Below are 5,322 nucleotides of genomic sequence, written 5' to 3' on the forward strand. Positions count from 1 at the left end.
GTTCTATTGTCCTTGTGTTAATTGCTTGAATGAGAGGAGATTAGGTGCTGCTAAAATAAGAGAGCACTTGATTTGTGATGGTATTTGTAAGAATTATACGATGTGGATTTGGCATAGTGAATGATTGAAAAATTATAGTAACACGTCTCAATATGTGGAAGTTGATAATCTAGATGATGAAATAGATATGAATGAAGATTGGTTAGAGGACATGATCCGTAATGTTGGGGAAGAAGCTTTTGAACTAGCATATGTATATTGTAACTTGTGCACTGACACAGAGAAGCCTCTATACCTGGGGTGCATTGATTTTAGTTTGTTATCTAGGGTGTTAAAACTGGTTACCTTAAAGGCAAGAGCTAAGTGAAGTGACCAAAGTTTTACTTGGTTGCTAGAGTTACTTCAAATAATGTTGTCGAAAGGCAATGTACTACCAAATCATTATTATAATGTTAAGAAGATCTTATATCTAATGGGTATGAAGTATAAAAAATACATGCATGCCCTAATGATTGTGTGTTGTACAGAAAAGAGCTTGAAGGGGAGGAGAAGTGCCCGAAATGTGAAGCACCACAGTACAAAGAGAAGGAGGCTCTTGCAAAGGTCTTATGGTATCTTCCAATTATACCAAGGTTCAAGTGCTTGTTTGCAAGGACTAATGATGCGAAGAACTTGATATGGCATGCAAATGAGAGGATATCTGATGGAAAACTTTGACATCTAGCTGATTCTCCTCAGTGAAAGAAAATTGATCAATTGTTTCCTAAATTAGGCAATGAGCCAAGAAACCTGAGGCTTGGACTTTCTACTGATGGAATGAATCCTTATGGTAGTCTCAGAAGTATAAATAGTTTATGGCCTGTTCTTTTGGTGATTTACAACAATCACCTCGGCCATACATGAAATGGAAGTACATGATATATCCATGTTGATTTCAGGACCAAAACAACTTGAAAATAATATTGATATTTACCTAAGACCTCTAATTGAAGATTTAAAAGTGTTGTGGGAGGTAGGTGTGGAAGTGTTTGATGCAAATTGGAAGGAAAATTTTAAGTTACATGCTATAATCTTTTATACTATAAATGATTTTCCTACATATGAGAATTTGCCTGGCTATAGTGTGAAAGGTCATAAAGCTTGTCCAATTTGTGAAGAAAGCATAAACTACCATCAACTTTAACATGGAAGGAAGACAGTCTACCTTGGCCATCGAAGGTTTTTCAGACGAGATCACCCTTACGTAAATTGAAGAAAGCTTTTTATGGTCACTAAGAGCACAATCATGCTCCGGATACTTTGACTAGAGATCAAGTGTTTGAATGGGTGAAAGACATAAATATTGTCTTCGATAAAACTAAAAAGAACATTGGTGCAAAAAACATATGGAAAAAAAGGTCTATCTTTTTTTACCTTCCATAATGGCACAATCTTGAAGTAAGGCATTGTATTAATATTATACACGTAGAGAAAAACGTGTGTAATAGTATCATTGGAATGCTTTTGAACATATCAGGTAAGACTAAGGATGGTGTGAATGCAAGATTGGATTTGAAAGAAATAGGAATACAAGAGGATTTACACCCGAGACCAGAAGGTAAGCAAACTTATTGTCCCCCAGCCTCTTATACATTGTACAAGTATAAGAAAATAAGTTTTTTGAGTGTTTACATGGAATTAAAGTTCTTTTGGGGTATTCTTCAAATATTGAGAAGCTTGTGTCAATGAAAGAGTTGAAACTGGTAGGCTTAAAGTCTCATGATTGCCATGTTTTGATACAACAACTATTACCTTTGGCTATTCGAGGCATATTGAAAGAAGATTTAAGATTCACAATAACTAGACTCTGTTTCTTTTTTAATACTTTATACAGTAAAGTTATTGATCCTTATAAACTGAAAGAGTTAGAACAAGAAGCTTGTATGATCTTGTGCCAACTTGAGATGCACTTTCTTCTTACATTTTTTGACATTATAGTTCACCTAATAGTGCATCTAGTAAGGGAGGTAAAATTGTGTGGCCCTATTAATTTATGATGGATGTACCCAGTTAAGAGATATATGAAAATACTAAAAGGGTATGTCAAGAATCCATATCGACCTAAAGCATCGATAGTTGAAAAATGTGTTGTCGAAGAAGCCATGGAATTTTGTTCTAATTATTTGTCAAGTACAGAATCAATTGGACTTCCTAAATCTCATCATGAGAAGAGGCAATTAGGTCAAGGCACACGTGGAGTATCAGTAAAGAGCATGAGTCATGATGAATTGCAAGAAGTACATTTATATATTTTGAATAATATTGATGAAGTTAAAGATTACATTTCATCTCACAAAGAACTTCTAAAGGCAAAAAATTGTCAAATGAGAATGATTGAACAAAAGTTGTTGAAAGAGCATAATAGGACTTTTGTAGATTGGTTCAAGTAGAAAGTTTTGAATGAAAGTAGCATTTCTGATATAGTTAAATGGTTAGCAGGAGGTCCTAACTTTGATGTTATATGTTGGAGTGCGTATGATATTAATGTGTATTCTTTCTATACAAAGTCCTTCGATGAAAAGAGTACAGTGTAAAATAGTGGGATTATGATAGTGGCTGAAGCCATTCACTTCTCTACCTCAAAAGATAAGAAACCTAAAATAGTAGCAAGGACTTATTTTGGGGTTATTGAAGAGATTTGGGAGATTGATTATATAAAATTTAAAGTTCCTATTTTCAAATGCAAATGGGTTGACATCAGTGTTCGTGATGATAAGTTAGGATTTACAATAGTTGATCTTAAAAACTAACTTACGGGGATGAGCCATTTATCATGGTAGACTAAACTAAACAAGTTTTCTATGTGACAAATCTAGAAAATAAAACTTAGTCAATAGCACTCAAAGGAAAAATGGTGATTGATGGTGATGATAATTAAGAATCAAGCTTCGATATTTCTAAAACCCCTACTTTCTCATCGGGGCTACCAATTATGAATGTAGTAGATGAAGTAAATGACGAACATGCCACAAGAAGTGATCACCATGAAGGGATATGGAAGAATATCCCTATATGAATTTAGTTTTTAAATTAAAGTATGTTTTCTAAGTTTAATTAAATTTATATTATGTTTTATAATTATCTTATATTTGTTTATTTTTCTAATTAATTTAATTTATATGAATTAATAGGAACATGGAGAATTAGAGTGAACATGGTGATGACAGTCAGAGCTAGCCCATTACTGGCCAGCCACTTAGTGATGAGTCGAGTCAGGGCACCCTTAATGAGAGCCAATCTGTGAGGAGAGGTAGAAGTGGCACACGATTGAGAGATCCGACGTTAAGTAGGAGTGCTGGGCACAGGTTACCAATCCGATTTGATCAGAGATGAAATCTAATAGGGGAACAAAAGGTCAAGTTTCTTAGTTTTATTAGCCTCCTATCTCGTACCAAGCCCCCTATTATATTTGAGGACTAGCCTAATGTGCCAGAATGCATGAAGGACTAGATATGGGAAAGTATTCATGTATGTAATTAATTTATGCATGTAGTTATATATCATTGTTAAATTACTGATTATCATCTTGTGTTTTAATTGCAGCTCACGTATAATATTCCTTCTAATCAAGATTGCCAGCACAAGTTGATTTCCTACTGTGGAATACGTTAGAGAAATTTTAAGACTGATCTTGCTAGTAGATATATCCAAATCGAGGTGCCAGAGGGTCAAGCTCATCCTAATCCTCTCGACACATACCAATTCCTTGATGAAGATACTTGGCAAGAATTTGTCAAGATTCGAACTTCTAAAAAAGCTTTAGTTTGTTGATTTCTAATTGATTTAAGTTTTGTTTAGATTTACTTCAACTATAAAATTTAAAATTCATTTTTTTAACAGGAAAAATGAGCTAAAGGGTAGGAAATTGCTCAACAGAATCAATACCCCCACACACTATCTCGTAGGGGTTATGCTAGGGCTAATAATATATTGATGGTATAGAAATAGAAGAAGAGAGAAGAAAAGGCTAAGTTCGATCCTTCCATACTCCTTTCTCTACCATCCCCTGTCTCCTGAGAGGAGAAATGAGATATGGACACCAATACAAAAAAAAAGAGGTAAAAAAGGCTATACAAACGAGATGGCGCGCGAGATTGCTGAGAGGATTGTAAGTAATATTATTATTTCTTGTCCCTTTAAATTTCTATACAATTGTATATAATATTAGTTAAGATTATTATTTTTATGTTACAAGATGCTCTTAAGGAGCAACAAGCCTAAGGAAGTTTCATTCTAGAGGGTAGAAATGATATCTTGACAATTCCAATAGGAAAATCAGAGCATTCAGGTCGTGTGAGGGGCGTTGGACATGGTGTGGGCATAAGAGACTACTTTAGAGCACCTTTATGCCCCAACTCAACCGGTTAGACCAATGGTCAAACCAATGACATAAAAATTAAATAAAAATAATATTTATATACACAAATATATAAATAAAACATTAATTTGTCAATGGTGCTTGGGATTTTGATGCCAAAGACTAGATACCTAGACTGCTGGAGTTGGAGGCAAAGGCATGTTAACATGAGTTCACAATCTCGAAGCAAAATGCTAGAGCTATTGGCACGCTATCATGTCATGACTCATAAGCTTCCAATCTTGATGCTAAAGGTTGGATCACTAGAGCTAGAAGCAGAAGCTAGAGAAGAGATTAGAGATTGAGCCTGGGCTGTGGAGGAAATATCATAAATTAAAGAAGAGAAGATAGAAGAGAACTAGAGATTAGAGAAGAGAAATTACGAATCTGAGGGAGTGAACCTAAGTTTTCTTCTTCTTTTTTTTATTCTTAAAGATGTAGTTATTATATGATATATTTATTCTTAATGAGATGATGATATATATGCTCGTAAAGTATTGATATTATTTGATTTTATTTTTTAAGGAATATTAAATAAATATTAAATCATATAAATTAGTCGGGTCAGAGTCTTACCAAATTCAAGCATAGTAGAATCTACACGACTACCCACATGAGTTTTGTAACCTCCTCTCATATTTTCACACAATATAAGAGAAGATTACAGTGTTACCACTACCTCTTAACATTCATCACAATCAATTTCATTTCAAAAGCTTCGGCCGAAGACTTACTTTATAAAATCAATTAAATTACTATACAATTAAAGAAAACACAGCAGAAGTAAATCATACACTTCTCAAATACATAGTGGATATACCTTACTAGCATTCCTATCTCAATTGCATACATTTTAATACAAAATAAAAACTAAAACTTGGTACGTGCACCGTGGTGGACAGTCAGTGCATCACGGCATGCGGCAT

The sequence above is a fragment of the Prosopis cineraria genome, unplaced genomic scaffold (assembly GCF_029017545.1).
Source record: "Prosopis cineraria cultivar Desert tree isolate PC_DT_omini unplaced genomic scaffold, ASM2901754v1 PC5, whole genome shotgun sequence".
Taxonomy (NCBI): domain Eukaryota; kingdom Viridiplantae; phylum Streptophyta; class Magnoliopsida; order Fabales; family Fabaceae; genus Prosopis; species Prosopis cineraria.